At 40.5% G+C, this 12,402-nt stretch overlaps 1 protein-coding gene across 1 annotated transcript in view; it reads left to right on the forward strand.

The window, feature by feature from the left end:
• LOC145267127 (THO complex subunit 3-like) overlaps positions 1-12,402 on the forward strand; it is a 53,991-nt gene that overhangs the window by 20,044 nt on the left and 21,545 nt on the right. The window lies entirely within an intron of this gene.

Raw genomic sequence — 12,402 nt, forward strand, 5'->3', positions numbered from 1 at the left:
GATGAGACCAACCATAGACCACCAAACAGTCACCATAATATTTTTTTTGGTGCAATTTTGTTTTCGGGAAGTTTGTGGAGCTTCTCCGGCATCCAACCACTGTGCTGAACGTCGCCAGTTGTCGTAGAGGATCCACTTCTCATCACACGTCACAATCATTTTATTGCATAGAAGACACCTCAAAATGACAATTTTTTTTATTATCATTCAATTCATGCGGCACCCATTTATCCAACTTTCTTGATTTCCGTATTTGCTGTTGTAGAATAATCAAAAGAACTGTGTTAGTCAATAACACACAACAACAACAACAATAATAACAATAATAACAATAGCAGCAACACTTACCAAGGGTCAGCTCATGCACAAGACATACATCAGATTGAGCTGGACTGAGGGCTTGTATTTATGTACAAGCATATCCAATCAGGTGATTCAGCCAATCACAATCCAAGGAATAGACTGACCCATGTGTGCACAATGGAATCTCCCGTTGTGCCATAAATAGTTTTCCTCTTTCATGAGAAGTAACTTTAGTCTTTGTCAAGTTATCCACAACTTGAACGCTGACCGAAAGTCCACTACACAATCCAACATGGCGCTACGAACAGGATTCGAGACAGAAGATTGGGAAGACTATTTCCTCAAAGGAGGCATTGCTGCCGATTCCGCCAAGAGCTACGCTGCAACTTTTGTGAAGGAAAAACTGAGGAAAGAAAACCTTCAAGTAATGGATCGAGCCATGCTAAGAGAATTGGGAATCACAACAATGGGAGAAGCTCTGTCTATCCTTCGACAAGCCAAGGAGCCCGCTACCCAGACCACCTATGCTAAGGCACCAGCTGCCAGGCCTCCCCAACTTCATCTCGAAATGACCCCTCAACAATTCAGAAAATTTCGGATTGACTGGGAAGTATTCACCAGAATAACGGACATGCCAACTTCTCAGGCCAATACCCAGTTATACAGTTGCGCTGATGAATCCGTTCAAAACGCAATCATAAATACGTACCCTAAGTTCTTCACCACCAACCCAGACAAGCTGCTAGAGATGACAGAAGCATTGATAACTCAAAAATCAAATCCCATTGTCCATCGGATGACATTTGCAGCTATATCACAGCATGAAGATGAACCCATCCAACAATACCTTGTTCGTCTTAGGTCCACGGCCATAGACTGTAATTTTTCATGCCCCAACTGCGATCACGACCTGTCCGACATTTACATCAAGGACCAATTTATCAAAGGGATATCTAATGATACGCTTCAGACCGATCTACTGGCAAAAGCCGGGTTGCTAAAAACTCTGAACCAAAATATTTGTCATGCTGAGGCATTTGAGTCTGCACTACGGGACCAAACCGCAATGAGTGATACCTCAGACATAGCTACAGTCCAGATGTCAATGTATCGCAAAAAAAAAAAAAAAAACACAGTGCTGTACGGACTAGCAGAGACAATATTCGCACTAGCTCTACTGCTACTCACAACGATAACATTGCTGATAAAGAACCTCGTCAAACCTGCATAGGTTGCGGTAGTCACCAACACGGTACTCCAAGGACAAGTGCCCGCCATTTAACATGTCCGGCATGGAATCAAATGTGCAAGACTTGTGGGAAACTTAACCATTTCTCAGCAGTGTGCCGGAGAAAGAAATATCGCCCGGCAGTGATAAAGAGTTTTGAAAACCAAGAAGCTCCCATGAATACACTCATGGCCCATATCACATTCGATCAAATGAGGGGCACCATTATGACTACAGAAGGTGATCTGTTAACTGAAATAAATGCATCAGTAATCCCATTCTCACCAAAACCAGATCCCAGACGAGCTGTCAATATCCCTAGGAGTTGTAGTACAATGCTAAAGGTTTTTACCGACAGTGGTGCCACCATTTGTCTTGGGGGACCAAAGCATTTAATCAAAATGGGCCTCACAGAGATTAGTCTTATCCAATCAAGAAAGATCATACGAACAGTTGGAGGTTTCACACTCATGTGTCAGGGTTGGCTACCAGTTGAGTTTGTGGTCAGAGGGAAAACAACTAAAGAAGCCCTCTACATATGCAAGGGCATACAACGGCTTTATCTCAGCAGAGCAGCCTGCATCGATGTGGGAATATTGCACAAACATTTTCCAAACCCTTTAGCAGGCGTACATGGAGAGGTAGACACCGAGTCTAAAAAGTGTGTAGATCAATTGCCAAATCGCCCCAAAAACCTCCCTTTTCCCGCAACAGAAGATAACATAGGCAAACTTAAGAGCTGGCTCCTAGAAAAGTTTGCCAAAACGACATTTAACAAAGATGGGATATTTCCAGCCAAAGAGGGAGCAATCCCTAAAGCCAGGCATAACCCAATTCCTGTACCTTCCACTTCAAGGAACCAGTAAGACAAGCCCTTTGGAAGGATGTAGAAAAAGGTATCATAGCTCCAGTACCCGTGGGTATGCCTACTGATTGGTGCAGTACTATGGTAATAACTGCCAAAAAGAATGGTAATCCAAGGAGAACAATAGATTACCAACACCTTAACTCTCAATGCAAGCGAGAAACCCACCATACTGGGTCGCCATTCCAGTTGGCACTGCAAGTGCCACCTAGAACAAAGAAAACAGTCCTAGACGCTGTTGATGGATACCACTCGATTCTCTTAGACAAAGAATCTCAACCATTAACCACCTTCATAACTGAGTGGGGAAGATACATGTATCTTAGGATGCCTCAAGGATATGTCGCATCTGGGGATGCTTACACTCGCAGATATGATGAGATAATAAAAGATATCCCACGCAAGGTGAAGATAGTAGACGATACCCTGCTATATGACTCTAGCATTGAGGGAGCCTTTTATCATACCTTCGATTTTCCGCTCCAATGTGCTAATAATGGAATTGTGCTCAACACCGACAAATTCCAATTCTGTCAGGATGTCGTACAATTTGGAGGCCTCCAGATAACTTCTTCAGGAGTGACCCCTTCTGAGTCCATGATACAAGCGATACAGGATTTTCCAGTCCCAAGGACAATTACTGATGCCAGATCATGGTTTGGGCTTGTCAACCAAGTAGCCTGGGCATATTCACTGGGTCCAGTTATGGTGCCTTTTCGGGACGTCGTCAAACAAAACTCCAAATTTGCTTGGAATCAAAACCTTGAAGACGCATTCAAAGATTCCAAACGAGTTATAATTCACCTAGTCCAGAAGGGGGTAGCAACATTTGACAAAGACAGAGCAACTTGCCTTGCTCCAGATTGGAGCAAAGAAGGAATGGGCTTCCTACTCCTACAAAAACATTGCCAATGTACCATGGAAAAAGCCCCAATCTGCTGTTCCGAAGGTTGGCATCTGATATATGCCGGCAGCAGATTTTGCACGGATGCTGAGCGCAGATACGCACCAATAGAGGGTGAGGCAGCAGCAATAGCATGGGCATTGGAGAAATGCCGTATGTTTGTCATGGATTCTCCAAACATCATAGTGGTCACAGACCATGAACCTCTGAAGGGGATATTTGGCGATCGTGATCTGAGCAAGATCCAAAACCCCCGGCTCTTTAGACTAAAGGAAAAAACCCTGAGATACAGATTTACCATACAGCATTGCCCCGGGAAGTGGCACAGAGGCCCTGATGCAGTTTCCCGCCACCCAGTGGCGATGGTGCAAGCCCTCCTCGATGTATTTCCAACAAAACCCTCTCAAATGGATATACTGGAGTCGAACAACATAAGCAACATAACAGAGTCAACAGCCTTAATAGCAACATTTGCAGACAGCAGTAATATAGCCATGCTATCACCAGACCTAATTCGTTCAGCAGGTCATGGCGATCAACAATATAACAAATTAATAGACATAATACAGCAAGGCTTCCCAAAAACACGTAATCTCACTGCGCCCGAAATCCGTGAATATTGGGAGGTGAGGCACCGCCTTAGCACTGACAATGGTCTAGTATTGTTGGATCGAAGGATCGTCATCCCCAAAACACAACGAAAAAAGGTCCTACACTGCCTGCATTCTGCACACCAAGGAGTAGTCGGCATGAAAGCACGTGCCAACAAATCGGTGTACTGGCCAGGGATGGATGCATCAATCCGCAGTATTAGGGCGAATTGCATGGTATGCTCAACCATCGCACCTAGTCAACCAAGGGAGCCTATCATTCTAACACGATCCCCAGAGTGGCCATTCCAACAAATTGTCATGGATATTTTTTATATTGGAGATCACACATACCTTGCCTGCGCAGATAGGCTAACTGGTTGGCTAATTTTATACCGCCTAGAATCAGGTCACACTACTACAACCAAATTGATGTCCATATGCCGACAACTGTTCCAAACATATGGTGCCCCAGAAGAACTCAGCACCGATGGCGGCCCACCTTTCACTTCCAGCACGTTCCAAGAATTTCTGAAAACATGGTGTGTTAGGCACAGATTATCTTCTGTTGCGTATCCCCAATCCAATGGCAGGGCAGAGCTCGCAGTAAAAACTGCAAAGAGGATTGTGAAAGGAAACACAGGCCCCCACGGTTCCTTGGACAATGACAGTGTTGCCCGGGCCATCTTGCAGTATCGGAATACCCCAATCCAAAGCATTGGCCTATCACCGGCCCAATTATTACTTCACCGTCGACTACGTGACTCCATCCCATCCCAGCCAATCCTCTACAAGCCTCATCCTGAATGGGTGTCAGCGGCACAACATCGCGAGGAAATCCTCCACCACCGCAATGCAAAAATAGTAGAAAGATACAATAAATATACCCACAACCTTCCACCATTACAAGTTGGTGACACTGTAGCCATCCAAAATCCAGTCAATCGCAGATGGAACACAACGGGCAAAATCATCAATTCCCTACCAGATCGACAATACCGAATCAGGGTTAACGGATCCAGAAGGATCACACTTAGGAACCGCCGTTTCCTCAGAAAATGCGAACTTAAGCCTGCACCAACCCCAATACCAAGTGCAGCACGAGGACCAACAATTCCCTCAAGCGATACTACATTCTTGCATCTCCCACTATCTCCCTGTAATAGCACATACACAGCAACCAAACCCCAACAACAAACCACACATATATCCCCACGCTTTCGATCAAGGATTCCCCGAGCTCTTTCTAGGTTACTACCACACAACAAACTAGGCCTAAAAGAGAGATACACCTCTCACACAACCCAGCCTACTCGTGGGGGGGGGGAAGAGGGGAGATGTAGAATAATCAAAAGAACTGTGTTAGTCAATAACACACAACAACAACAACAACAATAATAACAATAATAACAATAGCAGCAACACTTACCAAGGGTCCAGCTCATGCACAAGACATACATCAGATTGAGCTGGACTGAGGGCTTGTATTTATGTACAAGCATATCCAATCAGGTGATTCAGCCAATCACAATCCAAGGAATAGACTGGCCCATGTGTGCACAATGGAATCTCCCATTGTGCCATAAATAGTTCTCCTCTTTCATGAGAAGTAACTTTAGTCTTTGTCAAGTTATCCACAACTTGAACGCTGACCGAAAGTCCACTACACAATCCAACAGCTTTAAATGACGAATGACTGTTAAGTGGTCGACCTCGAGTTCAACAGTAACTTGTCGTGTGGTTTTGTAAGGATTGGCATCAGTTAAGGCTTTCAAATGTTTGTTATCAACTGCAGTCAGCCAGCCAGCCACAACCATCTTCATCTTCAAAGCTCTTGTCACCATTGCAAAATTTCTTGAACCACCGTTGTGCCACATATTTGTGGTTCCTGGGCCAAACTCCTCATTGGTATCACAAGCTGTCTTGACAACTTTTCGGCCTAGTTTGGACTGGAACAAGAAAATTGTCTGGATTTGAATTTTGTCCAATGCTGTCGAAAAGCCTGAAAAAAATAAATGAAGAGATTGGGAACAATAATAAATAACATGATTCGATAGAGCAAAAAACATGCTTCCAAATGATATATAACATGGCTATATATATATCAATGAATTAATTCAGAAATCTATAAATATAAAAGCGAAAATGTATGTATGTATATATATATATATATGTATGCTTATGATTAAAAGACCATTAAAATCGCCGTGGTGAAGGCAACCTTTCTAGGAGAAGCAAATCTCTGATTTAAAAAACCATAAAGCGGAAGACCAGTACCCGCATTAAGCTGGTCTGCAGTTTAATTTATTGCTGGCTATCTTGCTCTTGCTTGTTGCTGGATCTCAACATTTTGAACCGAGAGAGAGACTTAGCTGTCGTACAAAGCTAAGACTCTGTAAGATCATATTTGTATAGATACTCCCTCAGACATTTGCGCTCCTGGATTTTAAATGTCTGAGGGAGTGGCACTCGTCTGACAAGACGTTGCAATCATCATGTATGTATGTACGCTTTTCCTCGATGTCCACAAAAGGCTTCTTTCAGAGAAGCGCTCGCTCGCTTCACAACTTCTTAAAACTTTTTATATCATCTATAAATTGTAATATCTCACAGTTAACCACGGAGCTCGCCTGTCTATTTAATTTTATTGACTTTCAAATGTTAATTATTCCACATTTCCCGCATCGGCACGCGTTACATTCGGTTTTTGGCATAAAAAAAAAGCGAAACTCTACTCTAATCACAGGCCCAGAGCCAGTGGTCTAACGTTTGGTCAATGTCGACTTCGTCATATCAGATGGGGGAGCGGGTTTTTAAAAACAAACAAACCGATTTATTGACCTCATTAAAAACTGTCCTGCACAAAATGCTAACTGCTGAATACCTATCGCTGTCACGTCAATCAAAAACGCGCACCTGTTTTTTTTTTCACACTTTACTAGTTTCCAACTGCGCCGTCGTCGAGGCTTTTTTTTTCACAGACGCCTTTTTTTTTTTTTCACGCCCACCTACAAACACCCGGGCAACGCCAGGTAACCCTTGCTAGCGAAACTTGACTCTAATCACAGGTCCAGAACCCTCCGGGGCCCAGGTGATAAGATCAAAGTGTAGTATCTGTCGGAACAGATACTGCAAGCAAAGACCAGATGTGGGTGCAACCCCACATACCTGACCTTTAACCAGCTCCCATTTCCCACCTCTCGGGAGCTGGTCCCCTTTTTCCCTTCCCCATCCCTTCACTCCTCACATTAAAAATTGGCCTTGTGCCTAATTTGCTCGGTGGGGGAGCAAATAAATACCCACAGGCCCAGAGCCAGTGGTCTAACGTTTGGTCAATGTCGACTTCGTCATATCAGATGGTAGCTTTCATTTCGAGACAAGGGAGCGGGTTTTTAAAAACAAACAAACCGATTTATTGACCTCATTAAAAACTGTCCCGCACAAAATGCTAACTGCTGAATAGCTATCGCCGTCACGTTAATCAAAAACGCGCACCTGTTTTTTTTTTCACACTTTACTATTTTCCAACTGTGCGTCGTCAAGGCTTTTTTTTTCACGTGCACCTGTTTTGTTTTTCACACACACCTACAAACACCCGGGCAACGCCGGGTACCCCTCGCTAGTCTATATATATAAAAGCGAAAATGTATGTATGTATGTGTGTATGTTTGTGTGTCTGCTAAAAACTTTTGACCGATGGAACAAAAATTCACAAACTTGGTATCATATTAAAGCCCCACCCTCCGGACGACAAATATTGAAAAATTAGCCCAAAAGGACCATCAGAAGTGCGTCAACTGATCAATTTTCTGCAGGGGGGGGGCTAAAAAAAGTAACATTTTAATGTTAAACATTACATATTTTTAAATCGATTTATAACTGCTCCAAAAAATATGGGCGCCAACTCTTCTACATAAAGTATACACGGGGTCGTTTATTTTTGGTGAACTTTAAAACCTGCTGAGTCATGTCACGTGATCTTGACGTCAGCAAGCATTAAAAGCAGTCTGAATTTAAAAAACATTGTTGTTATCGGTAAAAAAAAATTTAACCCTCACACAAGCTAAACTATGAACTTCTATGCTATGACAACATTACCAAAGTTATTAGCACATTAAAAATAGTTAGATACGATAGTTAAACGAAAAATAACAAGCCAAAAATGTGAAGTAAAAAAAAAAATATGCTTACAAAAAATATTAACGATCAAAGTTTTTACAAAAAAAAAACAGCCAGACGCCATTTTCTTTTTTAGTAACAGTCTTTAGAGTAAGGAAGATGAAGTGAGAGAGAGAGAGACACATACACAACGCAAACAGAGAGAGAGAGAGAGACAGATAGAGAGAGATGTCTAGACAGGAAACAAAATACGTAATTTAATAAACGCTAATGTGAAGTAAAACAAAAAAAATAAAATACTGCTACGTCATCTCGTAACGCTCCCGCGATGACCTCATTTAGTGGCTATCTGTCAATCAAACCTCTTTCACTCGCTTTATAAGCCTTATTTTAACACTATAATCAATTCCTCTTACTCTTGGCCTAGACGGTTAAGTGGTTGGAGTTTGTTTCACCTCCGCGTCAAGGCTCCCGGGTTCAATCCAGCCTCACGACCAAAACTATTTTTTTTTTCTTTTACATCTTTAGACACGCGGACAACGTTTCTTTATTTTTTTTACTTCGCTTATTCTTTAGTTTACTTCCCCCCTATACACACAGCGTTTTTTGTTTTTTTTTCGTTGTTTTTTGGTTTTGGTTTTTCCGATTTTTTAACATCGTTTCAGGGTTATTACTTATCCCCCCCCCCATACACACACCTACAAACACCCGGGCAATGCCGGGTACAAACCGCTAGTCATATAGAAAAGTAACATATCTTGTACCTCTATAAGGCCACCATTCGCCCATGTATGGAGTACTGTTGTCACACTTGGGCTGGTGCATCTACTACTTCTCTCACTCCTGGACAGGGTTCAAAAGAGTCGCCAACCTGATAGGTCCTGAACTGTCATCTAGGCTTCAGTCTCTGTCCCATCGACGAAATGTTGCATCCCTCTGTCTATTCTACCAGTACTTTAATGGTGAATGCTCTGACGAACTACAAGCGTTTGTACACGACGTGAATACCCCCGACAAACCCGACAAGCAGCTAAATCCCATCCCTTCACAGTAGAGATCCCTAGGTATAAGAAAGCCTTCTACTCCAATAATTTCTTCCCCAGAACTGTTAGACTTTGGAACTCCCTTCTGGGATTCTGCTTTCCCAACTGTACTGACATGCAGAAGTTCAAGTGTAATGTGAACAGACATCTTGCTACTCATCTCCCTTCATAATATCCTTGCAACTTATGTCTCCGATAGTAGCTCCCTACTTCAAAGTGACACTGTGCCTTATTTGGGGTGAGAATTGAATAAAAAAAACATGTGAGAAAATTATACTGTTTTTGTAATAACCTAATATTAATTTATTTATTGCGGACTATTATCCTCATCTTTTATTAGTTGTTGTTTCGCAACGTTTCGGCCAACTATTCCTCTGGCTTTCGTCAGTTGGTAACCACAACGGATAGGAACTTCGAATCTTCTAACTGCATTCTCAGCAATCACTGCCATTCATAGTTGTCATTTCACCACATTTTGGCCAAGTTTGGGTAGGATTGAAACTGCTATCTTCAGACAATGCTCATCTGGAACTGTAGAGATTCAGCGTCTCTATCAACTGCGCCATGGGCCCCGAAGGGCGATCAAGGTTGGATTTTTTTTTTGTTTTGGTCTTATAAATCCACCTTTTTATTTTTATTATCTGATCTTCCATGGTCGGCTCCGTACTGAATGGTGTATATATATTATTTTGATTGGAATTCATTATTGGGATGAGTATTATTTATTTATTGCGGACTATTATTCTCATCTTTATTAGTTGTTGTTTCACGGCGTTTCGGCCAACTATTCCTCTGGTCTTTGTCAGGTGGTAAAACGTGATGAAACAACAACTACAGATGGCAGTGATTGCTGAGAATGCAGTTAGGAGATTCGAAGTTCCTATCGGTTGTGATTACCACCTGACGAAGGCCAGCGGAATAGTTGGCCGAAACGTTGTGAAACAAAAGCTAATAAAGATGAGAATAATAGTCCACAATAAATAAATTAATATAAATAATACTCATCTCAATAATGAATTCCAATTAAAATAATGTATAAACCTAATAATAGTTATATTATTTTTATAAAGTTGGTTAATTTTATGTTTTCTTATCCGTCTTAGTTATCTAAGACAGAAATGAATAATAAAGAATAATAAAGCTGCTGCACTGTTTTGGTTCTAATTCTAGCTGATTACACCCAAGTTTTTTTGTTTTTTTTACATTTGAAATTATTACTATATATTGGGTACAATATAATAATCAAAACAGAATTAGCTCTCTCTATATACAAATACAAAATCTGCATAAATCAATATATATTAAAGCATATTTAATAACCTGGCAATGCCAGGTCATCTGCTGTGCTTATATATTGTATTATAGGATTCATGTCTAAACTAATTTTAGAACACAGCTGCTAGTCATAATGTGGGCTATATTTAGTTTTATGCAAAGAGTGTAAAATTGTGAAAATTTAGATACCTCTGATTTTTGTGAAATTTTAACATTGCATATCAGACATCAATTAATAATATTCTCCAAATTTCAATTCTTTCAGAGTATTTTAAAGGCTTTTTAAGCATAATATATACACAACCTCCGATTTTAAAAATTCAAATATTTTGGATTTACATTATCTCATCTGATTTGGTCATTTATCATTTCTGAAAGTCTGCAATCTCAAGATTGATGCTGTTGAAATTTCATTATCATTATCATATCATTATGATATATCATTATCATATCATTATCTTTATCATATCATTTTCATTATCTAACATCCTTTTTGATGGTTCGCATCCAAGTTTTGTAGGGTTTTCCAACTTTCCTCCAGTTTTTCATTTTAAGATCTCTGCATTTTTTTTTTTACCTAAGAGTTGCTTTTTTTTCAACATAATCAACCCAACATAGCTGATTGACCATCAGGTTTTGGTATATTCAGCCTTGTTAAGAGGACGTCAAAACTGAGTATGACCCAACATTGTATATCTATTTGATCATTGCTCTCTCAATTACACTGAAGACAAGTGAGGACTGGGTAGGTGCTCAGCACTCTCTTCCATACAATATCTTGCTCCTATACTTTAGCTGCTATATATGCCACTCTCCCAGTAGTGAGAGAGATTGCACATGATGTCAGGACTGACAACCGTTTGTGGAACTTACACATATTAATTTGTACCCTAATAGTAGTGCTAAACTCACAATCACCTTCAGCATTCTACATATCGCCAACATCACAAAAGGAGTATATGAAAAAGGCATCCAATTTCTCCTCAATGCAATGTCAGCAGTAAAGTATACCTGCCTGCTTAAGACTACTATAGGAAGGATCTGGTGCCAGTTTTTTGAACAAGCCAATGCTGTTTTTTTTTTGTTGACCTATAATGTAGACTGCATTGAATGGAATTTGTCAGCTATTGTAGTTCTGAGCCATTAACCATAACTTGTATTTTTAACAGATTTATACACAGTTTTTTGATTTGTGTTTGGAGCGATTTGAAAGCTGACATAAAATATTGGAACTGAAGATAAACTTTTATAAGAACACGCGATCACCAAAAGTATTTTATCATTTTGACCAACTTAAACTATATTTATTGGTTTAGCATAGGGATACAAAATTATGTTTTACTACAAATAGTTTTGCTGTATAAAATATAAAAAACAAAGAAATATAAAATAAAAAATTCTTAGAAAGTAGAAATAGCAAACATTTATCATAGTTTTCAGCCATTTTTGATAACAAAATAAACAAATGTTTTCTCTTTAAAGTAAACAATATATCAACTAAATATGACCTAGCATGGGTGCCCGGCATTGCCCGGGTGTTTGGAGGTGTGTGTTGAGCAAAAAAAAGAAAAGGTGGTAATAGGCAGGAAGGTTTAAACTCGTACTGTGAAAGAGGAAAAGAATGTGAAAAAAAAAATGTGATGTCTTTGCTGTTGCACCCATTGCCAAACCAGAAGTGATGTAGGTTTAAATTAAGGCTAGTCAATCAGAAAGAGGGGAGGATTTTTTTAAATATTGGCGAAAAAAGCAACCCCCTCCCTGTATAAAAGTGCCCAGTCGAGGGTGAAGGAATGAATGTTTTTAGCCAATTTTTTGATATTTGTCGTCCGAAGGGTCGATCCTCAAAACGATACCAATTTTGTGAAAATCTGTCACCTCTGTCAAAAGTTTTAGGCAGACATACAAACATACATACATACATACATACAGACAGATGAGATTTCTATTATAGACTAGCGTGGGGTACCCGGCATGCACCCGGGTGTTTGTAGGTGTGTGTGTGTGTGTTGGGGGGGGAGGGGTGATCAAAACAACCCTGTTTAAAAAAAAAATGTTGGCCGGGTGTTTGGAGGTGT

The sequence above is a fragment of the Euprymna scolopes genome, chromosome 42, assembly GCF_053919585.1.
Source record: "Euprymna scolopes isolate OS-2025 chromosome 42, ASM5391958v1, whole genome shotgun sequence".
In the NCBI taxonomy this organism is placed as follows: domain Eukaryota; kingdom Metazoa; phylum Mollusca; class Cephalopoda; order Sepiida; family Sepiolidae; genus Euprymna; species Euprymna scolopes.